Here is a 26,176-nt window from a genome sequence, read left to right as displayed (position 1 = left end):
GCCTGCCACAACTAGAGAAAGCCCTCGCACAGAAACGAAGATCCAACACAGCCATAAATAAATAAATACATTTAAAAAAAAATAAAAATAAAAATTAAAGAGTTTGTTTCAAACCTTTAAAAAAAAAAAAAAAAAAGTAGCCCCCAGCTAGTCTGACAAGACCCACTGGGTTTTAAATTAGAAGACAGGCTCCTAAGTTGAAGCTGGTTCAGTTGAATCTTAGTATTGACATGTACCAGCTGTGCAGCTTTGGGGAACGCTCAAGATTATCTGGCAGCCTTACTTTTCATATCTGAAACAGATATAATGAGAGTTCCTTTCTTTCACATGGCGATTTTGAGGCAGCGAGTGAAAAGGGCTTTGCTGAGGGCCCGGTAATCAGCAAGCGCCCAAAGAATGTCAGAAGACCTGTAACCATGGATATGCATTGCAGTTTTCTGGTCTTTAGTTCCCTCATTTTAAATTGGAAGTAATTGTAGTGCCTAAAAGTGGTGAGTTTCAGTAATAAAAGACCGGAACTGAGTGAATCTACGCAGCAATAGAATCTCAGATCTTCCTATGAAAGATGAGAGGACAGAGACTGGACCTGTCTGCATCCCCAGCCTCCAGGACTGGTTTCAGCACATGTTCAGCGCTTGCTGAATAGACACGTGTGCAATTAATCAAGAGCTAAATTTTACAAAAGGAGCTATTTTCAGAATCTAGTTATATACTATATTCTTAAGATAATCTAGATATCTTATTTTGCTTATGATAATCTTTACGATAATACTGTTTATGATAATTATGCTTATTAGTACGAGCAAAATTCTTTGTCTGATACTCCCAACAACCCCATGAGGAAGGTAGGAGGTACTTATCTCGTTTTACAGAGAAGGAACCCAAGTCAGGGAGCTTGGGTAAACTGACTACGGTGGAACGGACTGACAGTTTAGGTTGTCTGACCTCAGGGCACCTATGCTTAATTCTTCTGCTCGCTGCTGTAACACTGTGGGCGACTTTAGCTGGTGTTCCCTAGAAATAAGCAACAGGGGTGGACAAGGTTAGAAATAACTTTTTAAGTACCTGTGAGAAACATGGAAAAAGAAATTATGCACTTGGATGAATCAGTGACTTTTTAAAAGTCTGTAGCTATAAGCTAATTAACTCCTAGACAAAGTGAGAAAAGAAAGGCTTTTTATTTTGTTGTTAATATAATGTTAAACTCTGTTCTTGTTAGATATAATACAGAAAACACAAAGACAGTTGTACAGCCAAGTGCATCGTTCCAAGGTGAGCATCTCTAAGCCACCATCCCTGTGAGGAGGGAGAAACATGCAGGACGTTCCCTCCGCGTAAGCGTGACCACTTTTCTGACTTGTATGGTGATCACCTTCTCATTGCCAATGTGAGCGTCCCCAGACACTGTAATTTAATGTTGCCTGTTTTTCTTTTGTTATCTTTACGTAGTCCTTTCCAGTTTATTTTAATCTGTAAGTGCTTCCATCACTCCCTGAAGAAATGGAATAATCCTATAATACGGGGTTTCTCAGACTCAGCATTACTGACACTTTGAGCAGGATAATTTTTCTTGTGGGGGTTGTCTTAAGCGTTATAGGATGTTTAGCAGCCTCCCTGGGCTCTACTCACTAGATGCCAATAGCATCCCCTTGCCAGCTGTGACAACCAAAATCATCTCCAGATACTGCCAAATGCACCTTGGGGCTAAAATTGCCTCCAGTTGAGAACCATTGCTGTAGAGTTTCCCTCAGTCCTCTTAATCTTCTGAAAATTGGATCTTGGATGAGAGTCTTAACCAGATTCAGATTCAATTTTTGTGTTTATTTTATTCATTGTTAAGACTACTTCCTAGGTTGGTGGTGTGTACTTCCCCCAGGAGGCACATAATGTCTGTAATTTCTCTTTTTGTGATGCTAGCCACCATTGATGCCAGTGCCTAGATCCTTTGTAAGGGGTTGCAGGATGTTGATATGCCAATTCTATCATCCCCTGGCCATTGATTTGTGAGAACATCTGTATAAAGAGAAGCCTGCCTCAGCTACAATTTGGGTGCCAGTATGGTCTGAATGGGAAAGGTACGATACAGGTTTTCCATTCTCCTGGAATGCCTTACACCTAACAGCCAGCCTTTACCATTCTTGCCATTTAGACACACTCTTCTCAGCTTTTAAGACCCAATTTATCAAATGAGTCGAGACCAGTGTGACCCCCTGATATCAACCACCTCATAAGGTCAGCCAGTGCTCCTGTGCTGCTTAGGCTCAGTATGAAACTTATCACGTTGGGCATAATCATGGGTTGTGATTGGTTCCCATGTCCTCTCTCACTAGGAAGTGAGGAAAGACTGTCTCTCACTCTTCCTTCATCGCACTGCCTAGATTTGAACCAGGCAGCCTGGTACCCTGGAAAAAGCACAGGCTTGGCAGTGAGACAAAACTGGACACAAACTCCAAATCTGAAAAGTAGCTGCTGGGTAATTCAAGCGAGACACTCAAAGTTTTGGGGCTTCAGTGTATTACTTGTCAAAATAGAAAAAGTAAGATCTCCCAGAGCTGTTTTTCAGGATCAAGTCATTTGGAACAGTGCTCATGGGAGACACATTCACTACAAATATACGGTGTTCTTTCCTATTAAAAAAGTATCTCCTGTTTAAGGAACACTTACTATGGGCCACGCTCTACTGCATGTGCCCCTTGTGTGCCTTCTCATTTGATCCCCCCGCAGTGCCCCTATCCTGTGTGGTAGGTGAAGAAAATGAGGTTTACCACAGTTAAGTGGCCTGTCCAAAACATCCAAGCTGATGGTGGGTTGACTCTAGACTAAACTCAGACCTTCCTGATGCTAAAATCCATTCTGTTATCCACTGTGCATCCTGCCTTTAATTGGGTGTTAAGCTTTGAATGAATGGGTGGATGAATAAATGACTAAATGAATGGATATAAGAAGATGATGCTAGAAGTTTATAATCAAATAATTCTTTCTCCCCAGAGGGCCTCTTTTTCCTGACATTCAGTTAAATCTGGGCTTTTCATTTCACATTAAGGTGGAGGCAAGAAGGGGCCAGAGCCACGATTTGGGTGTGGATGTTGGGGGAAAGTAGAGTGTCAGGTCCAGGCTGGCTCCTGTGACTGTCCGGGGGTATGGTTTGCATGCTCCTCACCTGTGCTCAGACACTGCCTAGCACTTTTTTCTAACCAACTCTTCCCCCTCTCATGATGAGGGGCTCACTGGTCTACACAGTCCTATTGGCAGCATAGCACCCTGGGTGAGGCCTATGTCCCTGCCTCTTCCTTTCTACACAGCTGTTACCTGTTAAAGGGTGAGTTTCCCAGTTGTCACCTGGGCAGACAGTGGAGCTGGGAACCTGGCCAGATGTCAGGGTGCCACTGGAAGGAATTTAAGCTGGCATGGCCCAGGAAGCTGAACCTTCTTGAAAAGGATGTGGGTGGACAAGCAGCCCTGTGGTTTCCTCCAGGGGGTGGGGATCTCCTGTCCGCAGCCTCTGAGTGGGACCTCATCCGAGTGGGAAGGGGAGAGGCTGTTAGGTGAACTCCCACTGAAATGGGAAGCAGCAGCCCTGGGCAAGTGCTGGGCGTGGTGCGTGGACCAGAGCGGGTCATCAGCACCTCTCTCTTCTTTGTTCCCCTCCCTGTCGGGAATGCTACATGGACTTTGTGTGACATTTCCTTGAACCCATTCTGTGTTCACACTACAAGTCACATCTATGTTTTCAACACAAATTGATTTCAGAACACATTAGTAAGCTATACAGCTATTTGAAATCAAGTTTTACTTCAGAATATATTCAGAGTGAAGATTTTGGAGTGATGCGATGCCTTTATGGTTTGGAGAATACAAAAAAAAAAAAAAAAAAAATGCCCAGGCTCCCTTTGGGTTGTTCTGGGTTTTGATCTAGCAGATAACATTCTACTCTGAGAGACAAAGTCATCCACCATTTTGATCGTCTCTATTGTATTGCAATCGATAGCGGATACTCTCCCTACCTATCTTGTGTGACCCATCCTAGCATTACTATTATACTGAGTGGCTCATCTTTGCAATACCATTAAATTTTCAAATCAATTTTTAGGCTATTTAGTTTGATGGATCAATTTAAGTATTTAAGAGAAATAATAGAATAGTGAATACAGAGAGCCGTGTATTTGCAGTATTATCCAATATGAAATATATTCAATATATAAAAATTATATATATATGCATTTTCGTATATAAAAGCAAATCATTTGAGAGATGAGTTTTACTAAGAAAATACAATACCATTCTATCCGGCAAGGATTTATGGAGGAATGATTATATCCCGGGCTCTGCCATTCCATAAAGTGCTGGAGATACAAAGATGAATAAAGTAGGACACCTGTCCTAATGGAGGTCATGGTACATCCGGGAGCCAGGCATGTGAAGAAACAACCATAAAGGAAAAAAAAAAAATCACAAAGTAAAGAATGGACAAATTAAACTGCCAACTTTTGTACATCAAAAATATCATAAGCCGACTTCCCTGGTGGCACAGTGGTTAAGAATCCGCCTGCCAATGCAGGGGACACAGGTTCGAGCCCTGGTCCGGGAAGATCCCACATGCCGCAGAGCAACTAAGCCCGTGCGCCACAGCTACTGAGCCTGCGCTCTAGAGCCCGCAAGCCACAACTACCGAGCCCGCGTGCCACAACTACTGAAGCCTGTGCGCCTAGAGCCCGTGCTCCGCAACAAGAGAAGCCACTGCAATGAGAAGCCCGCGCACGGCAACGAAGAGTAGCCCCTGATCGCCACAACTAGAGAAAGCCCGCGTGCGGCAATGAAGACCCAACACAGCCAAAAATAAATAATAAATAAATAAATATATTTTTTAAAAAATCATAAGCAAAATTAGGACTAAAGAGCAAATCTGGGACATACTCAAAACTAATATGATCTAAAGAAGTATTTTAATATTTGAATAAAGAGCTCTTGCAAGTGGATAAGAAAAAAATACCATCACCCCAATGGAAAAGAGGGGAAAGACCTAATCATACAGTTCCCAGAATTGTATGTATGACTGTACACACACACACATATGAAAAATTCAACTGTGTTGCTATTCAAAGAAAGAGAAATTGAAGCAACTATGCATTTACACCTTTTACAAAAATATATGGGTGGAGCAGTTGCTACCATGACGGGACAGAGGAGTGTAATGGCCATTTCCACCCTACTGGTGGGTGTGTTAATTAAAACATATTTTCTGGGGAATAATCTGCAATACGTACATAGAGCTCTAAAATATCATCTCTTTTGTCCCAGCAGTTTTACTTGTAAGCATCCCTCCTAAGAGAATACACAGGTATATGGACAGAGATTCATGCACAATTAAGTTTGCTGCATTGTTCCTTATAATAAGAAAAAATTAAAACTACTGAATAGCTCAACAGTAGGAGGTTGAATGGTTATATAATTTGTTGTCCATCCTGACAGGCAATTACACTACTGTTAAAAGAGGGTTCCCGAAGAATGTTTAGCAGTTGTGAGGTCAGGTGCAGTAGAAGAAAGATCTCAATTGTGTTTAAAAATAGGGGAAACTAGTGGAAGGAAATGTTTATTTTCTCATTTACACATTTTATTTCTCCAAATTTTGACACTGAGTATGCATTATCTGGTAACTTAAAAATATCAATAAATAAAACCTAAGAACTGAATTGATAATCATAATGCAATGTGAGTTGAGAATTATACAAAGGAAAGAAGGGTTTCCAGGAGATTGATCAGTTAATTCCACTTGATGAGTCAGGCAGAGAAAGCTGGAGAAAAGAGATGGATTTTAAAGACTGGGACATAATTTGCCCCGTGGAAAAGGGAAAGAAGTTCATTTGGGGACCTCCAGGAGCATGTGTTGTGCAAATGACAGAATCATAAACATACCTGGCATGTTGAAGGGATGAAATTGATCTGGTGTGACTGGACCATGCACTTTGCAAGGCACAGGGCTCAGTTGAATCAAGAAAGGTAAGAGACGCCAGGCTGTAGAAGGGTTTCCATTTTCAGGCCGTGCTTAGGAGTTTAAGCATCAAAACCTAATCACAGAGTCTGGAAGACTCACAGCTGAATGCTGATTGGGAAAGACACACATACACACACACAGAGTAAGATAAATTTTGTAACACAAATCAAAGTAAAAGCATACATATAAATATATGTACAAATGCTTTTCAGAAAACATCTTGGGGAGGGGGTAAAAAACAGTGTTTTCTCTATGATAAAATTCAAAGAAAACCACGGTAGGAAAAAAAATGCCATACTTAAAAATACTGTTTTTTTCCCATCGTTAACTCTTCCCTGTCCTTCAAGGCTTCCCAGCCTTCAATAAATCTGTTGGAGAGGCTATTCCTGAGCAACTCTTCCTATAGCAGCTGTTCCTTCCTCCTGGTTATCTATTAGTGATCACTACTTAGATTGTAGACTTCGTACAGACAGCGAAGAGACCTATAGTACATGCCATTGTATCCCCAGCACCTAGTAAACAGAGCATGCTTATACTCCAATAAAGATGTTAAAAAAAGAAAAAAAGTAAAAGAAACAAAACGCAGAACTAAGAAAAGAAAGATTAGTGACTAGTTAGGGTAAGTCTAAATTTAAATTTACTCAAAAATAGAGTAATACTATTTTGATTACTGTAACTTTGAAATATAATCTTTCTCAAGATTTAAAAAAAAAACAAAAACAAAAACAGAGCATGCTCAGTCAGAGTGCCTACCTGAATGAATTCACCATGCCCCTGCACGTGAAAGGCTTTATCAGAATTCATGAGGCTGGCTACTTCTGTAACTTCTCATGACTCAGACCACTCCTAGTTTAGGAATAAATGCAGGCGTGCTGGAATGGGGTGATATCACTTTTTATACACATATGGGTGTTCATTTTGAAATTGTTTTTAAGCTTGGAGACAAAGAGTGGCTGGATAACACTTTGCTTGTGGTTAGGCAGTCAGAAGCCCTGGGCTTCTGCCACAGAGGCTTCTCATTTAGCCTCTGCCACAGATTCCCCAAATGGTATTATTGATAGTTTTGCTTTGTTCCTTCAGTTTTCTCCCCTGTGCTAAGAGGCTCTGAACTCCCTCTGAGTGGCTGATTCTAGGATCCCACCACAGGAGCATTCACTGCTTACCTACCTCATGATCTCTAGTGCAAAGTACAGCAGGAAGCAGCAGCTGATAAATGCTTGACGGCTTGTTCATCAAAATGTCTGTTAGATTAGAATTCTTTACGTTTTGAGACTGATAACACCATCCTATAAAGTTTCTGGGAAGTTCTTGAAGAAAATATCTGTTTCTTCCAGTGTGACAGGGGATTTTTTACAACTGTACTTCAATGGGAGAGTCCATGGTTTCCTCTGGGGACTCTCTATCCCTTTATTAGGGTAATAGCATAATATGAAACACAGTTAGCCCTCTGTATCCACTGCATTCATGGATTCAAACAACTGCAGATCAAAAATACTTGGAAAAAAATTCCAGAAAGTTCCAGAAAGCAAAGCTTGAATTTGCTGCATGCCAGCAACTATTTACATAGCATTCACGTTGTATTTACAACTCTTTACATAGCATTTACATTATATTAGGTATTATAAGTAATCTAGAGATGATTTAAAGCATATAGAAGGGTGTCTGTAGATTATATGCAAAATCTGCACCATTTTATATAAGGGACTTGAGCATCCATGGATTTTGGTATCCGCAGGTGGGGTTCCTGGAACGAGTCCCCCTCAGATACCAAGGGACAACTGCAGTGTTTTTGCTGATGCTAATACTGAAGGTATTCTATCCGCACTGATATATTAAATGCTCCTGCTGCCACCAGGAACACTGATGTATCACATGTCTCAAGCAGAAGGCGGAGGTTTTGAGCTCAATAAATATATTCATATTTATTCCATAGCAGGGGTCTGTGAATTGTTTTTCTACACATGGAAACAGCAAAGTGAGGGCAAGAAACTGTGGAGTCTTGTAGACAAACACCATCACAGATTTAGCTCCCTTGATTTCACTCTCAGTGTTGGGGAGATTCCTTTGACCTTTATATATTGTCAGAATATATATCTATATTTATATCTAGGGATAGACATGGAAGAGATTTCCAGAAGAATGAACAGACGACGCCATAATTTGCTTTCAGTGATAATGCATCTCCTGGGGGTGGGGGTTTTTCAAGCAAGTGATTATAGTCCGAGAATCAGAGGATCAACATAATTGCCACCTTCTGCTTCAGAAACACTTGAACTAAATGTCTCTGTGTTTCCGTACCTGTGAATGATGTGGACGTGGGTGTTAAGCACACAGAGAACGTACAGATGCTTTTCTGGCCAACATAAATTGAAGTGAAAATATTTGAGAAGAGTAGGCTTTATCCTTGATAGGAAGAGGTAAGATGCTGCAAAGTCTTGAAGATGAATAGAAGAGTGAACTATATAATGTTAAAGCTGTTTTATCTGTCCCATCAAATATGTGGGAAGCTTGATATTGCTGAGTTCTATAGCTGTGTAATGACTTAATATTTAATTTAAAAGGATTTCCTCCTTTAAGGTTGTTGTGTTGATTGTAAAAACCTGTCCAGTTCCTTTTAAGGTACCTCATAATTCACTTTTTTCATTGTCTTGACTGCAAGAAACTTGTTAGGATACTGTGTGGGTGAGATGTAACATTTACTAATTTTATTTTTCCTTTCTTTTCTCAGTTGCCATTGTGTTTTTGCATTTGAGTACCACATGAATAATTAGCCTATGCAATAGCTTCAGTTTCATTGTTATTAATTATCCTCTTTAAATTAAAATTTCACTTTTCTGCCACAGGCACCTTACGGTAAAAAAAAAAAAAAAAAAAAATCATTTTCTTCTGGAGCCAAGAAAGGAAGTACACACATGTAATGAACTTCTGTATCGTGCCAGGCTCTTTGCTCCATTATCTCATTTTACCCCTGTGTAATCATCAATAAAGATGCTTATACCCATTTTTTCCTCAGATAAGAAAACTGACATTTAAAGAGATTAAGTGATTTTCAGGTGTTCAGATGCTGGAATGGTAGAGTCGGAAGTTACACCTGCCGGTGGCTTTACTTCTTCGTGACCTTTGCATAGAGTGTTTGCTGAGGAATAAGAGCCTATGGGATATTTTTTTCCACTTAGAAATAACGTGGTGTTATGGAAAGTGTACGGAATGTGCAGTCAGGCAGGCTTGGGTCCCATTTATGCTCCTGATTACCCCCTAGATGCCTGTTGGAGATTGGTTAGACTCTCTTGAGTCTTAGTTGCCCCTTAAAAAATGGGGTTGACCAGAGCTCTCTTTCCCAGTGTCTGCAGGATTAGAAATACCACACTCTCCCACGATGGGCTGGATCAGAGGGAGCTATTCTTCTCTCTTTTTTTTTCTCCACCCATCCTCCGTTTGTTCAGTCTGTGAGCCATTGCTGGAGGTTGTTGATTACTTCTCCAGGTGGAAAAGCAGCTCAGCGAGCCCCAGAGAAGGAGGGTTTTCTTCTTCGGTCTGTCGGCATCACCCTGTAAAAGAGAAAAGAAGAAGCAAAGACAGTCACGCCTTTCAAGCCGGGATACAGGAATTGGAAGAGGGGTTTGTAGGCGATAAATCACAGAAAATTGTCTAGAATTGGTACAAATGAAATTTGAGCTCAACAAGCGCTGGAGTGGTGAGGCAGGATTTGTGCTCCTCTAGCTGAAACGCAAGTACCGTACCTCCAGGGGGAAGGCAGCTTGTTGGCAAATTCTCGGAGGCACAGGAGAACTAATCCTGCCTGGGATCAGGGACTCATAGCCTTTCTCAAAGGCAGAGCTCTAGGCAGTCAGTCAATGCCCTTTCTCTCCCGGCACACCTCCCTTACCAAAACTATTAGGTACTGTGTGCTGAGCCCCACCACGAACCGGGCGCTCGACTGCAATAGGGGCAAATCACAAACAAGTGTATATCCATGGAGCTTCTTATTAATGTTCAACTTCCTGGGTGCTTTTTTTGGACCTTGGGAAAGGTCAGGTATTGTTTGTGTATCACACAAAAGTACATATATATGAATTATCTCACAGCAACAATTTAACCTTCATGACAGTCCCCTAATCGTGTCCATTTTATAGAGGAGACCGCTTGTTCAGAGAGGTTAAACAGCTGCCTCAAGGTCACACAGCTATTTGGGACACAGCTGGTCCATTCAGTGCCACGCGGTCTACACTGGCTTTGCAGTAGCACCTTGTCCAGGGACAGTATCCTGGGAGCATTGGGCTGTGCCCGTTTCATCAAGAGAGATAAATCTGCAGGGCTGTATTGCTTGTTAGAGGTAGATTCTCCTGAAATACCCTTTTAGCTATACTGTGAAAGCCAGTGATTCAAAGATCCGTGCCAAAGGATCATCATAAATCCTGTTTAGACAGAGAAATCCCTGAAGGAAGAAAGGTTCTTTGCAGTGGCCCACAGCCTGGAGCAATAGTGTCCAGAAGAGGGAAATTTGCAACAATGCTTGAATGAGAGCAGAGGGGCTTGTTTACATGGGCAGGGGCACAGATGGTCCGATAAGTAGGATTTGATGAAGCGTCCCCCTCCCCCCACAGGAGAGTGGGTAAGGGCTTTTGGACAGTGCTGCAGAGTGGCCACTGTCACATGTGGATTCTTATAATCCTCGGCCTGAGTTGCTATGTCTCATTCAGAGACAAGCAAGCTTGTCTGATATTCTGTCCCAGACCTTGGTGAAAATTAAAGGCATGGCTGACAGCCATTTCTTCCAGTCTTCTTTTCTCCATCCTTTTTAGTCTAGTGAGGCTGGCAGGCCAGTCTGGCAGAACACACCCCCCAAATGGTGAAGAGATGAGCAGATCACCAGACACACAAGCTTTTCCTTCTGTGAAATCAGTCTGCTCGTGTTTGCCAGGATCCACCATGTGTAGGACACAGTGCTCTGTGCTAGAGGGTGTGGGATACGAGGGAGGAGAATGGTAAACTCTGTGTGTGTGTGTGTGTGTGTGTGTGTGTGTGTGTGTGTGTGTGTGTGTGTGTTTAGGGGTGCTTTCTTCCTTTTGAAAGGATATTTCCAGGTACATGCATTTTAATAAAAAATATATTAACCATTTCTTCCACCCAAGGGTGGAAGATGCTTTACTATCACCATAGTAAGTTTTGCACTATTCTGTATAACAATTAGGAAAGGCTTATACAGAAAAATACTATTTTGAACACACACATTCTGACACAGGGTTGGACTTGGAAACAGAGGTGAAAATTACACACAAGGGTACATCCATGGGAGCTTCTTATTAATGTTCAACTGCTTGGGTGCTTCTTTTGGACTTCAAGAAAAGTAATGTTATTTTTCATGTATCGCACATAAATCTATGTGAATTATCTCACAGCAACAATCCTATAAGGTAGACACCATTAGGATCACATTCCAAATTTTTAAAAAAGAAGGTTCAGAGAGGTTAAGTCACATGCCTGAGGTCACACAGCTAATATGTGAAGGAACCGTCACCTGGACCCCAGGTTGCTAAGTCCAAAGCTCCTGTGTTCTTGCTCCTCCCTGGAATTTTATTGAAGGGCAGTGAAAGAGTGAATCCGGGCATGTCGAACTAGTGCTGCTTTATTACTGTCATCAGCAACTTATTCCCTGTGGAGCCTGGGTGTTTTTGCAGTGCTAACTGATGCACACCCCCATCCTGTCCTTTGTGACATTCCTGTCCCTGCTTCCACAGCCAGGCAGAGGAACAAGGGAAATAGAAAGTTAAATGAACTCCCCAAAGGGCAGTCACCAGAAGTCAATGGGTGTTTGCTTTATTCTATTTGTTTGATTTAGAACAAAACAAAACAACGAATGTTCCCTGCCCCTGGGTCCAAGGACTTAGCAGCAGATTTAACAACAGAGGTTCCCATGAATAATGAAAGAATTTCCAAGTTGTCTGAAAACGACCATGACATCAGAGAGACACACCAAAATGAAGCTCAGGTGTTTACTTCCTTTCCCAAGTGACCCAAGCCTCAGCAGCATCCTATCCATCACCTGGGCTCTTATTAGATATGCAGGGCCTCGGCCCCCTCGCCCACACCTGCCGGAGCAGAACTACATTCTACTACTGTCCCCAGGTGACTTGCCCAGTACCTCCCAGCCAAGGCCAGGGCCAGGATGAAGTGGGGGAGTCACTCAACAGGGTCTAAACTTTGAGTGACCCCAAATGCAGTGATCAACATGAGCAATTATTTAATGCAATATTTTAAAAATATTTTTTTTAAATTTTAAAGGTAGCTGGACATCTGCAGTATTCTCCTTTCTGGATCCTTGGGGGAGAGGGCAGGAAAAAAGCTCGAGAAGGTCTGGGAGCTTTGATTTCTTGTTTTCTCTAGATAGTCTGAATTTTCAGCAAGAGAAATTGCATTGAGTTGTTTCTATTTTGGTCTGCATACCTCTATATTATTGGATTTTCCATAACTGTAATTATACTCAAAGAATGTACCATTATAAGCTGAACATTTAAGTTCCGAGTTCGGTTCGACTGCCGAGCATAGATCATACTAATGATGATGATAATGATCAAAGTAAGTAGGTAACGTTTATCGAGGCCTTGCTGTATGCTAAGTGCGTTACATGAATGAACTTATTTAATTTTTACAAGAACCCTATGAGGGAGGTACCGTTTTTATCTCCACTTTAGAGATGAGGAGATGGAGGGATACAGAAGTTAGGTAGCTTGTCTGAGGTTGTCCGGTTAGTAGTAACTACAGGAGGACGAATTCAGATCCAGGCAACTCGCTCCAGAGACTGCTCTCTTTACTGCTTTACAGATCTACAAAGAAAATAGTGAGAAATGAATTTATATGGTATTCAAAGTTCTAAAGCAAATTTATGCACGCTTTTATTCCTTCAGTGTGCAAGTATTAGGTTGCCAAGTGTCTTTTTATTTTGAAAATGTCCCTTTTTACATTTTTTTATGTGAAAATGCTCTTTTAATAAAACAATGAAATGAGAATAATAGACGATAGTAGTTGCCTTTTAAAAATGTCCATAAAATTTTGACTGCCATTTTCTTTTTAATTAAGCCAGGAGTGGGTTGGGGAGAAGACGCTTTTTAGCTGGAGGGAAGACAAATGTTTCAGGGTCCCCCTTGCTCTGCTGGCAGCACCTGTGAGCCCAAGCTGGCCCCATGTGGCCCTGCCCCGCCCCGTCTTTGCTTCTGCTACAGCCCCTGCTCTTGCCTCTCCGGCTGGTGTCTGTGTGGAACTCATTAGCAGTGGGTGTGTGTCTCGCCACAGTGGCTCATTCTCAGGGCTGCCAGCAGTGCCAGGGATCGGGGCCGCCTCTCTGGCTGTCCTGGGAGGCTGCCTCTCTGGGCTGTCCAGTACAAAGCTGGGCTGCACCCTCTCATGGCCCTGCAGACTTTGGTGTCCCTACAGGAGGTGTCCTAAGATCGAGGAGGGAAGGTGCCTTGGAGATGGCATTTTCACCACCGAATCCTGCCTCTCAAGGAAGACTCTAGGTGGCAGCTGCTGCTCGGTGACCTTCGTGATGGTGGAGTGAGTAGGCACTGGATTTAACGCGCCTGGCCTCTCCGTCTGCCAGCCTCGGGGGGGGGGAAGGTGCCAGCGACACTGGCCAGCCTGGATGAGGGACAGGAATAGTGGCACAGAGATCCCAGCAAAGGGAACTGGCTTTTGTGGACACAAGCTCAGTGCCGTTTTATTTATGCCTTGCCCACGCTGTTGCAGCTGTCCCCTCCGTACCTCTCTGTATGCTGTGCGCTATTTCTGTAGCTGCTACTCACGTCCTGACCTCCATATGATTCAGGGTTTGTTTTTAATTCTGGCTTGGGCGTTGCTGCTGCCAGAGCCAAGGCTCAAGGCTCAGCCTGGACTGTTGATCCTATGTTAGGAGTTTCCGAAAGTTTGTTTTGGCCCAGCTGTGAGAGAACTGGCGTGGGCTGGGCCCCGTTGCCAGATTGTGGTGCCTGGGGACATGCACTTGGGGCACTCTTTCCATCTCTGTCTTTGTCTGGTCTCCTCCTCATTAAACCTTCCTGGGTCTGTGGAGTTGACTACCAATTGGTGCCTGACCTACTTACAGGGAGCCACTATGTTCCCCTTTACTCATCATAATAAATGGATCATAACGGCTGGTTCACTGTGATTCAAAGTGGACTCTTATTTTAGAGTCCTTTCTGCCTCCTTGGGGTGTGTATTTCTGCATGTGGATACATATATGTATTCATGTGTGTGGACACATGTACATCCGGGTGTGTGTGTGTGTGTGTGTGTGTGTGTGTGTGTGTGTGTGTTGTGCAGCTGTCTGAATGAAGGCTGGCGTTTTCCATTGCTATGTTGGGATTTTGCTTTTGGACAGCAGTCCCGTTGCTTTGTATCGAAGAATAGTTAAAGGGCTTGCTGTTTTCCCTGTGTCCATCTCCTTTCATTTTCTACTTGGAGCACTTTCTCTCAAGCCCGGGTGCTCACATTTTCTGCTCTTGGTGTCAGCTCTGTTTGCCTCTCTTCTGCCAAAGGGCACCACGGAGTTACTCAAAGGACCGTTTGAACTGTTTGTTCAATGAATGAAGAGCTCATTCGGGACAGTTACTGGGACAGCACATGCTTCCAACTGGTCCCTGACTCATGCCTTTTGGCTTCTGCCTCCGCTGATCTCAGAAGCCACATGGGATGTAGGTTTTGTCGATGTATCCCGGTGTCTGACCTTTTCAACACCATTTTATCATTCATTTTGAAAGATACTTCCCCCTAACAAACTGCATTTATAAAGTAATAGCCAATCTGTGTTCTCATTTTTAATTAATCGTATATACATACTTGTCAGTCAGAGTTTCCGATCAGTATGAGTTAATCAGAGTTAACATTTATTTGTTTACCAAAAGCACCTTCTATATGGCTGACCTATGCCAGGTGCTGGGGATAGAAAAGTGAACATGGTTAGCGGGAGTCTTAGTGGGAGTTTCCAATATATAATATTCCTGTTAACTCATCATTTTAGTTTGGGTAAAATTTATTGAGCACCCTCTGTGTGTTTGGAGTGGTGCCAAGTGCCTCGAGTGTATCACCTCTTTACCTGCTCAGAGCCACCCGGTGAGTTAGGCATTAGAGACACACCACTTTTCACGTGAGGAATCTGACAAGAGTTACGGAGTTGAGTCATTCGCGCCAGGTCACACATTTAATTACAAGGCAGAGGATTTGAACTCAGGATTATAATACTCTAAAACTTTCCCGTGCATATTACAGTCACCAACTCCCTGAATTCCTTCCTTTTCTTCTCTACTGGGTAGGTGTTTGCTTTTGTGGGCAGGAGAGTGCCCTGTGTTTTCTCCATGTTCTGCTGCTTCTAGTTTAGGGTTTTCCCCTCGGTTTTACTGAGATATAATTGACATATAACATTGTACTAGGCCAAGGTGTACAATATAATGATCTGATATATGTATACATTGCAAAATGATTACCACACTTAATTAACATCAATCACCTCACATAGTTACAAATTTTTGTCCTTGTGATGAGAACTTTTAAGATCTACTCTCTTCGCAACTTTCAAATATATAATACATGATTGTATGAAGTCTCTGTTTATAGTTTAGTTAGAAGTCTCTGAAAACCCGAAGTACAAATGAGTCTGTTGCCTCATAGAATAAATGGAGCTTCAAGTTTCCTAAGACATTCAACTTACTCACCTCCTGATTGCTTAGATGCGGAAACTGAGTGGCAAAGGGCCCATGGCCACACAGTGTCAGAGTCTGAGCTTGAACTCAGCACCCCTGATGCGTAGGCCAGTTGTGTTGATCACAGCACATTTCCTTGATGCTGGCTAATTTATTCTGAGCTAGGTGGCACATCTCAAGATATCTTCTGGGTAATTCTATCCAGGCGTGAGGTTAGAGCGGCCAAAATTAGATGATGATGCAAGCTCATTAAGCGCAAGGTCTAATTTTGTCCACCCCTTTGTCCCCAGTCTCCAGCATATTCCCACGTCCACCCTAGGAGGTCAGCAGCTGTGTGTTGGATGAATGAACTGGATGAAATGAAGGGGGGCCCCCAGGGATAATCCTCTCGTGCTTTTTGGTAGTTGCTGACCACCCTTCTTGGATTCTTCCATACCACAGGGTACTTTAGAATCAAACTGATGGTATCAGTATTTAATTTGACACTTCGATGATTCAGTCATTTAGTATTGTAAACTATTTTCCTGTTTCTATTTTGGAATAAATTGGCTGGTTCTTTTGGTACCTCTTGACAGAACAGGGTTTTTTTTTGTTTTTTTTGTTTTGGGGGTTGTTTTTTGGCTGTACGGGAAATTGATAGAGGGATCTCAGTTATTAGACCGCTAGTTCACTTTGGGTGTGGCCAGCTCACATACCTTCCTTGCGAGAGAGACACTTCGAGTTGCATGATGAGACTATAAAATTACAAATTTATGTCTAGGACAAATAATATTTTTAAAAATTATAAAGAAATGAGGAGGAGAGGGAAAAAAACACCCATGGTTCATTCACTCCGACTCACAAATTGTCCTTATTTTTCTCCTCCCTTCCAGTACTCAACTTAGTCAGGAATATTTTTACATCATCATAATTGGAGTAAAGACTGTGTTTCATAATGAACCACATTGAAATATCCCAACATGTTCTTCCACATTGCTTTACAATTCACATAATTTCAGCTTTGGGGAAGGACTGCTATTTCATGCAGGGTGTATACTGTGTCTTACTTAAAAATTGTCCTATTACAAGAAGGCAATTTGGGCTTTATGTGAATGGAAAGATGTAATTCTTATTGGGAATCTGGGTGAAATAAAACGGGATTAGAAAAGATTTGCAGTACCGAGAATGTCCTGTACTTCAAGTCAGTTATTCCATATCCATCAGCTTGTTAAAGCTCAAATGCTCTGTTTCCTTAATGAAAAAAAAAAGAACACTTGAAACATGCATAGAGAAGCCTGGAATTGGTCAATACCAGAATTTTTTTTGGTCCTTTTCCTATTTTTAATAATTCAGATAGTTAAGATGCCTTTAAAAGCAAGCATTTTCCTAATTGCCAGGACCATTTTCCTCATTTCTGAAAATGGGTAGCATTTAACTGGCAGGCAAAACAACCAAAGCAATAAACATTGAAAGCTAAGTACTTAGGAAAGCTAACCTGGTCTTTAAACTTCTTCAGGAAAAACCATCAGAAAAGGCAGAAAACGGCTGACGTAAATCCACGTGCTCACGTTCAGGTCAAAACCCTGTAAGGATTAGTCCTTAAAGGAAGTTATGGGCTTTTAGGGGATGTGGCTGCAGAAGTGATCTGGTGACGAGCTGACTTGGAAGAGAAGGTTGGGAGAGCTTTCATTAATCCTATTTGTGTCGTAATTCGGCAAGGTCACTGGAGAGGATCTTCCTTAGGCCACTAAAAATAGACAGTCTAATAGATCCAAGCATGCTGTCATCTCTCCTCTCCTTTCCTTTCATCGTGTCTTATTTTGGGAGCTCTCTTCATTCTTCTCACCCTCCTGCCTCCTCTGTAACTCTGTGCTTGCTTTGGATAAGCCATTTGTCCCCGTGTGTCGGGCATGAGAGGGAAGGCAGGGAATGTCAGGACCCCCGCTCACCTGGCAGTTACCAGATCCATCCTTCCTTCCATCCTTCTTCCCTCCCCCTACCTTTCTGTCTCACCTTAACTTGGCCCCCAATTCTATGTGTTTATCTCTGCAAAGAAACTGGCACACAGAACTACTCAATATGTAATTATTGAATCAGCGAAAGAAAGAATAAATGAATGAGTGGTGAGAGCTGTGGAGAAGGCAGTGTTCTAGTGAGGGACCAGTGGGTCTAGGAAGACCTCTCCCTCCCTTCAGTGTACATCCCATTACTGTTGTAATACCCTCCTCTTTCCACTCCCTTGTGCCCACCCCCACTTCCTATGCACTATGTCACCTGTTCACATATGTGTTCTCTCTGTCTAGTCATCTGTCTGTCGTTGTGTGCATCTGTCCCTATCTAAACATGCACATCCACTCAGCATGAAGTTCTGTAAAAATTCCTAGGAGTCATTTAACTCCTGGATTCATTTTTCCCCTCTTGATTCTGTGAATTTCATGCAGATTTTTGTGAATAAAATCTTACTCCCAACCCTGCTATGTATAAAATGGACAAAACAGAGCCTGTGTGAATTAAATAGAAGAAAGGAGGAAGCTGTGGGGATCCCAGAACCCTCCACCCATACTGCCCTCACCCACCAGAGCCTGCAGTAGCCTTTGGGGTATCTGGGAATTACGCAGTCTCTGCTAAACACAATTAACAGAATCACTGGATTAGATCACCACTGAGTTTCCATTTCGCCCTTACATCCCGTGATTTGTGATGTCCCTCAAACTTCAAGTCTGCGTCTCTGTGTTTAAGGTTTGTAGCAAATGCAGATAATCATGCAGTGGGTGCTATAGGAGCTGTAATTAATGCAGACAACAGAGCTTCCGCTCTTCATAAGCTCACAGGGATTGGGGGTGGCAGACAAATGTAATTATTTCCTAAAACAATGAGGTATCCTAGGACTTAAGGCCAGAATGGCTGACAAAGACTGTAAGCAGTAGGTACTGCCTCTCATTCCATCGAATACTGATCGAGCATCACAGCTGATTTAAAGGGATCCTAAGATTAAAACCATTTTAAATTTTCTGTGTCATTCGTCACTAATGGTTTGCTGTTTATTTTTCTGTTCACATCCTAACTCTGCCACTGGATGAAAGCTCTGCAGAAATAGCAGCTGTGATGTTTGTACTCTAGGGTCTTGAGCAGGATCTGGCACATAGCAGATACTCAAGAAACACTGATGGACAGGTTGAATGGCTGGTAGGGATAATGCTGTGATGAGCTGTGTGTGTAAAGTTGGGAAAGGAAGGCGAATTATCAGAAGGTAATCGTTTTGCTAGGGCCTTGGAGGACAAGAAGTTTATAAAGATGAAAAGATGTAAATGCATTCTGTGTAAGGCAAAAGCGGGAGCAAAGGTAGGGAAGAGTGAGATCATATGGTGAGTTGAGCAAAAAAAGATCAGTTCCTGGAAGGAGCTGCCCCGGGTGAAGCTGAAGGCCGGCTGAGCTCACTCATGAAGGGCCTTCCCTAGGGGTCAGGGTGAGGTGAGTATGGAGGCCCTGGAGTCAGATTGCCTGGGTTTGAAGCCTTATAAGCTGGGAGACTGGGGTACGTTAACTCAGCCTCTCTGTTTTACGTTTCTCCATTTTCAAGTTAACGTGACGATCCATGTAAGCACAGGACCTAGAACAAAGCAGCCTTGCTTGTTGTTAGAAACAGAAGAGGCCAACCCAAGGGGACATTCGATGCTTTGAAATCAGGAGTGGCACGAGCAGACTCATGGTGTAGAGTGAGCATGCAGCAGCGTGTGGAGGGTGGACTGGCTCTCAGGTCCTCCTGGGAGAAAGATGCTGCCTGCATCCTCCCCCAACCCCTTCGTTCCCTTACCTGCTAGAGACTCTGAGTGTCCTCCATGTGCCGGCGCTGCCAAATCATTCTAGTTCCATTATGTTTACTCTCAGGATATTGCTCGTTGCCTAAGGCAGGGTCATCTGTGTGAGAACCAATGGGATAAATTACCATCTGGCATCAGTATCTGGAATGGCTGTGATCTAACTGAGGACCAGTTCTCCCTTCGTGGGCACGTGGTCTTGCACCTGATCGTGTTTTCCTGTCCCTTTGTGTGACGCAGCCCTGGCAAGTGTATGACTTCTTAGCCAGAGCTCTGCCTGTGAACCTTGGTTCAAATTATTTTATGCTGTCATCTCTCCTTTTCTCACTTTTGTTATGTAAAGCAATACTATATGTTTTCTGTGCTATATGCGTCTTTGCAGGCAGCCTTAAAATCCCTTTGGAATAAAATGGGATGTGCGTAAAATTCATGACATGAATTGTAGAGAGAGGCAGGGTGGGTTCTGCGCCCAGTGAGTTTTCAACCTAGTTTCTTCTCCAGGAAGACCTAGATTCCTGGAGATTTCTAGACTCTGCTCTCACCTCCACCACCAGGTGGGGACTGACATTTGTCTCTTCCTGTCATTCTGTCTCTGCCCTTGGAAGAGAACCAAGGTCATTCCCCTCACACATATGATCTGACACTGGGTATTGAGGATCCTGCAGAGAAACTGTGGGATGTCTGGGGCAGGTTCTCTGTGGGCCCTGCTCCTTACCCACTTCCGACTCGGGGCCTCAGTCTCTCCTTCCATAAAATAATTGCAGCGTGATGGATCAGTGCCCCCCTCCTGCAGTCATTCATGTTTGTCTTCACAATATCTGGGCACCACCCACACTGTTATTTACTTAATATTTTCTTTGACTCATTCTGCTTCCCTCAAATATTTTTAAAGAAAATTATATCATTATCGTTGATGGCAAACTAGTACCTCTTATCATAAATAGAAGGTAACCCCCAAATAGATAAAATTAAAAGGAAACTATATAGTTGAGTCTACCCTGAGCCTGAGACTGCCTTTTCTGTTAAAAGAGAGATTTGCTCAGGAATCACTGCAAATGGAGACATTCCCTTTGCTGAGATCAGGATTGAAAGGTAATTGAAAAGGTACTTCTCTGCTTCCTGATTCGTTGTCATTTAATGCCAATAATAATAATAGTAATTTGTTGGGCCCCTATCGTGTCAGGCATTGCACTATTTTTTGTATGTCTTTATATAGAGTCTGTATAACAGAAAAGTGATAAATTTTTGATCATGATGATGTTGACAAATGTTTAGTGAACAATTAATTTGTGCCAGAAACAGTAGCATACTTTACATGTATTATCTCATTTGTCCTCACCACCAGGGGCTCTGTGGGGTGTTGTGGTGCCCACGTTACAGGTAAGGAAACAGTCCTAAGTCACGCAGCCGGTGAGGAGTCAAGCCCCATATTGGGAACAGGCAGTACTCTGAGTTCACACCCCAGCAGAGGCTGCGCTTCCTGCCAGGGTCTGTCTAATCCACAGTGTGGCCCCCTGCTCTCTTCCTGCTTGCTGGGTGACACGCCCACTTGGTTTGGCTCCTGGACAGGGTCTTCTGGCTTTCTGCAAGGTGACCAGACCATCTTGTCAGGGACCGTGAAACCTGGCTGTGTTTACACGTCTCCCCAGGAGCTAAAGGAAGACTTTGCTTGCCCTCATGATCTCCTGCACATGCAGTGTCCTCTTAAAGATGGCTTCATCATGATACCAGGTTTGCCCCATGAAAACACAAACTCATGATCACTATTAGAGAGGGAAAGATCCTAGAGATCTTCTAGCTCACTGTTTTCCCAACTGCGGTCAGAACTCTGCTGGAAGGAGATGGGCTGCTTTCAGCTGGGGAACTGACTTTTTCAATTACAGAATTTTGTAGACTCAGAATAGCAAAGGACCTTACTGCCCATCAAGTCCGGCCCAGTCCCCAGGGTCAAAATTTTGTACAAGTTGCTGGATAAGGAATGCGGTTTAAATATTTTAAGAAATAAGTGATCAACGTGTTAATAGTGTGTGTGTGTGTGTGTGTAACTTACACACTTACAGTTTCACACAGCTACAAATATCAAAGCCCAGATATCAAAGCTAGATATCCAGCCCAGGCTGAATTTTGAAAACCTGTTTCAAAATTCAGCCTGGTTTTCTTGGCTGAAGCCTTAAGACAGAGATTTAATAAATGGATATTGCAGTGGAAGACCTCAGAGAGCCTCTGATTTGAGTACAAATAGGACCATTTGCCTGTCACTGCCACACTAATGATCTAAACCCAGTCTAATAAGATGACCCAACTCTACACAACTGTGGACAATGCCATTTTTCTCTTCATTTTCCATTCTTATCATTGAAATTGGTAAAAATGGACTTCACTTGTAATCATTTGAAAAATTTTTTAAAAGATGAAAAGAAAGAAAGGGATGATGGTGTGTGTGGGGGTGGGGGGTGGGGGAGTGTGTGTACATCTGCCTGGGAGGAGAGTCCAGGGGGAACAGCCTAGACAAAGCTTCCTACGAGGATATTAGATTCTTGACATTGGCATGTGATTTTTCCCAAGATCTTTAAGAATGTCAAAATTGGTGCACACAAGTAGAGAATACTATTCCACCAATAAAATGCAGCAAACTATAGCTGAAACATTTTAATGGCCCACTTCCCCTGCTGAACCTGAATGAATCCAGTGTACTTAACGAGGTGTGATAAGGATGCAGAGCGCCTGCTAGACTCACTTGCTGGCTCGCATCAGCCTCTCTATGGCCAAATTCACATCTGTTGCTGAAGAAAATTTCAAGTCACCACCTAGTGTGGACCTTCATTGGCACCTGTACACAGGTGGGACTTTGGTATTAGGGACTCATACTGGATCATTTGTTCAGAAGCTATTTGGGAGCATTAGTTTGTGCCTCTCTCCACCTGATTTCACAGTAAGCAAGAAAACATTCGTGCTTCTTGCCCTTGCGGAGCTTGTAGACAATTTGAATTTGTACAGCTTGTATCTTCAGAGTAAGTGTCTAAGAAGAGACAAATAACAAAATGACATTTTCTGCTTCTTAATTTAATTTAACATTGCAAAAGGACAGTCTCACTTAATTTTGAGAAGCCTGTTGCTTTCTGAGTGTAATGGCCTCAGAGAGAACCCTCTCCTTTTATATCATAAATCAGTCTCATTGCTATGGCCAGTGCAGCAGCTTACTCTTTTTACTATGAGAAGATAGTAGGAGGCCGTGACTATCTCTAGCACATAGCAGCAAGTCTGCAGTGTTTGTGTGCGTGCGTGTGTGTGTGTGTGTGTGTGTGTGTGTGTGTGTGGTGTGTGTAAATACTTCCCTGACTTTGTGAATATGAAGAGTTGCAAATAAGTGGCTTTCTTGGTTGTATGGAAGTTGCTCAGATTTGATGAAACATTAGAGATACTGTTTCAGGCCTTGGGTCATAGTCAGAGGTCTTTGCTGTTATCATTTCATTTGGAGGTGGTGCTTCATCAATGTTTGCTCGCGCTCTCTCTCTCTCTCTTCCTCTCTTCCTCTCTCCCTCTCTCTCTGTCTCTCTCTGGCCTGGTAAAGTGATGCATTCCTTGATCCTTTTTTTTTTTTTTTTAATCATTGGACTATTTCCCTAAATTAGTGCCCTAATTTATGTCTGGAGAAAATAGTTGAGTGTAGCTGTTGGATGAATTGCTATAGATTCAAACTGCCTGTGTCCTGACTTCGCCGTTCAGTGGCTTTGTGAATGAGGGCAACTTTATTCAACGATTGTGTGCCTCAATTTCCTAGTTATGAAATATAATCATAGTACCTGATGTATCAGGTTGTTATAGGATTAAATTATATATTATAGGAAAGGACTTAGCCCAGGACCTGGCACATTGCAAACTCTCAGTAAATGTTAGAAATCATCTCACCTGTTGGGATTAAGTTGTGTCTACATGACACGCAGCTCCTGGGGGCGTTGAAGAGCTGAAAGAGTTAGCATCACATGCACGTGACTATAATCATGCCCTTAAGTCCTCAAAGATGATTAAATGCTTCACTTGGCATCAGAGGTATTTGGGAAATATCGATCACGCTTTTTCAAACTCAGTACATGTACAAACACATGGATTTACTGTCAGTCACTCAGGAAGTACCTATTGGTTACCCAGTCTTGTTAATAGCCAGTTGCTTACAAAATGATAGTCTATTTTACCGATCTTAACTATTTTAAAAAACAAAGCAGACAGCTCCATATTACTTTTATCAAGGCTGAATAATATGGGCCAAGTGAGTATATTATTATAGTCCTTTGAAAAAATTAGGAATTTTATCTGTCATTTGACATCAAGTAGATAAAAAGGCAATAGATTTTCAGTGTTTCAAAATTTTAAAAATACAGTTTTATGGTGGTTCTCTGTTTCACCTCTACCATTTCTCTATTTCTCCAATAGGCCAAGCCCTTTAGAGGGTTAGCAGCCTGACCCAGGCCAGACAAAAATGAGTATAAGATGTGATTTCTGTCTTCAAGGAGCTCAAAGCTTCCTTGGATGCAATGTTGGAAGGGGCAGACAGCCATAATAACAAAGAACTCTACCCATGGGAGAAATCAAGATGTAATATGGAGTTCTGACGGAATCTGCAAGCCCTCGGAGCCCACCCCAGGGAGCAGGGTAAAGTTCCACCACAGTTATACCAACAGTGAAGGGGAGGAGAATTCAGCTGAGGGAACAGTATGTGCCGGGAGGAGCAGAGGTGCTTAGCCTGCCGGGCTCAGGGAACAGCAGGTCTTACCTGGGCAGGAGGTGAGGCCAGGACAGACAAGCAGAAATGCGTAAGCTCTGTCTTCCAGTGCGGGCATTTCCTGACCTGGTAGGGAACCATTTAGAGTTTAAATATTCTCGAATTCTTTACGTAAAGATTGCTGTCCTTCTAAGAAGTAGGTGGCTCCTACCCAGAAGGAAGTTTCTGTCTTGTCCTGTGCATTATACTGTCAAATGTTGAGCTATTTGTTCATTCACAGTAAGGAGACAAATAAGCTAAATAAACTATGGCAGAGGTAAATACTGTTCCAGAACAGATGTGATTGTGTGTGCCCTACTTGCTTTGTTTACTCCAGCAATTCTCTCTGAAAGTTTTCCAAATGACCCAGTAGATATCCCAGAAATTCTCCTGAAGTTGGGTTATATTTATTTTTATTTGCTTGCCACCTCCTCCTTACCCCCCTCCCGCCAAAAACATAAATAAATAAAAAGTTAAAGTGCTGCTATTTTAGGGCAAAAATAAAATATACTCTCTTGGAGAAAGGCTTTTTATTTTCCTTCGATTCTAAGCGTTCCCGGGTCCTATAACAATATAAATAGACCTAAGTGTGTGTGTGTGATTTTTATAGTGGATGTGTTTAGCTTTTCCCCCTTTTCTGATGTTGAATTCCTTTATTATTCAGTAGAGAAATCATCATGGCAAAGTGGGAAGGCAGATCTTTGGGAGCATGGGAAATTTAGATTTGCATTCCCATTCTGCTGCTAATTAGCTTTGTTATCTTGGGCAAGTTATTTAACTTCTCTGAGGTTTAATTCCCTTCTCTTTTAGGAGGTAGAAATGGAATAAAACAAGCCCCGCCCAGTGCTGCTGGAAAGATTAATTAAAAGAAAAATGCATGTACAGGCACCAAGGCTATATATATTGGGGATATGTAGTGGGTGACAAAACTGGAGCTTCCAGTATTGCAATTGTTAATGTGTTAAAGGGGAGAAAGCGAAACTCCATCATTTAGGCGAGAAATAGGGATAAAATGTAGAGTAGCAGGAGGTTTGCTCATATGCTAGATGACTGTTTGTTTATTCATTTCCCAAAGATATTACAAAGGCTGTGAATATTTATTTAGTTCTGCTCCCAATAGCCCTTCTAATAGGGAATTATTTGGGTACAACGAAAGACATTTGTAAATGCGGCTGATAAGACTGACACTGGACAAGGAGTGTTTTGTTGGACACAAGAATTCTATTGTCACTGGCTTCAGTTGTCAAGTGCCCAGGGAACCCAGAATTTATGGTGACAGCACAATGGGCCTTTCAGGGCCCAGCAAAAGAGCTGTGAGATCCCGCTCCCCGGCTTTTCAGGGCTTCTAATCTTTTTATCGGGCCCGGACAATGCCGGATTCAGCTGCTGCCTGCGCCTCCTGACTGTCCATTGGCCATCAGGTATTGTGCGGTAATTACCATGGTGACAATGGACTCTCTCTACACCAGCCCATCGGTGCTTTGGAAAACGGCAAAGGTTGTCACTTTGTATTAGGTGCCTCTAAAGGCATGGCTTGCTTAGAAAAACTACTAAAGAGAAATAAAGATAATCATGCTAAGAGTTTGATTTAAAGGGCCACTGTGTCAAATCCATTTGTAGCCCAGGAACTCTTTATGGATGTTTTCCCGTAATTACAGCCAGACGCTGGGCGTCATCCCTGCACAAGCAGTGAGTAGCCGGCCTTCGAGATTTTGCAGGGAGCCCTGAGCTGTGGGCAGCTGGCAGCCCTTAAAGTCCTATGGGAGCAGAGGTCTAAGCTGAGCCATTGTACTTTGAGGGATCCCTAAACTTCTTTAAAAACTGTTTCCGGGGCTTCCCTGGTGGCGCAGTGGTTGAGAGTCCACCTGCCTGCCGATGCAGGGGACGCGGGTTCGTGCCCGGGTCCGGGAAGATCCCACGTGCCGCGGAGCGGCTG

General features: G+C 42.8%; 1 protein-coding gene and 1 long non-coding RNA gene across 18 annotated transcripts in view; one reads left to right on the top strand and one right to left on the bottom strand.

The window, feature by feature from the left end:
• Positions 1 to 20,194, bottom strand: part of LOC114484000 (uncharacterized) — a 57,817-nt gene extending 37,623 nt beyond the window's left edge. For 5 of the 16 annotated variants that reach the window (XR_008615504.1, XR_008615506.1, XR_008615514.1 and 2 more), the window contains exons 1-6: positions 19,478 to 20,193; positions 17,159 to 17,319; positions 16,844 to 16,914; positions 12,665 to 12,816; positions 6,746 to 9,540; positions 4,279 to 6,100 (exon numbers count right to left, since the gene is read on the bottom strand). This is a non-coding gene — a long non-coding RNA (uncharacterized lncRNA). Of the gene's footprint in view, positions 1 to 4,278; positions 6,101 to 6,745; positions 9,541 to 12,664; positions 12,817 to 16,843; positions 16,915 to 17,158; positions 17,324 to 19,477 lie in introns of all 16 variants that reach the window. The other 11 variants (XR_008615515.1, XR_008615507.1, XR_008615512.1 and 8 more) reach the window with 8 other exon arrangements.
• The window catches only part of CDH11 (cadherin 11), a 154,523-nt gene that overhangs the window by 39,025 nt on the left and 89,322 nt on the right, over positions 1 to 26,176 (top strand). The gene's annotated exons all lie outside the window — the stretch shown is intronic.

Source organism: Physeter macrocephalus, chromosome 17 (genome assembly GCF_002837175.3).
Source record: "Physeter macrocephalus isolate SW-GA chromosome 17, ASM283717v5, whole genome shotgun sequence".
Taxonomy (NCBI): domain Eukaryota; kingdom Metazoa; phylum Chordata; class Mammalia; order Artiodactyla; family Physeteridae; genus Physeter; species Physeter macrocephalus.
This window is presented reverse-complemented; position numbering and strand designations above follow the sequence as displayed.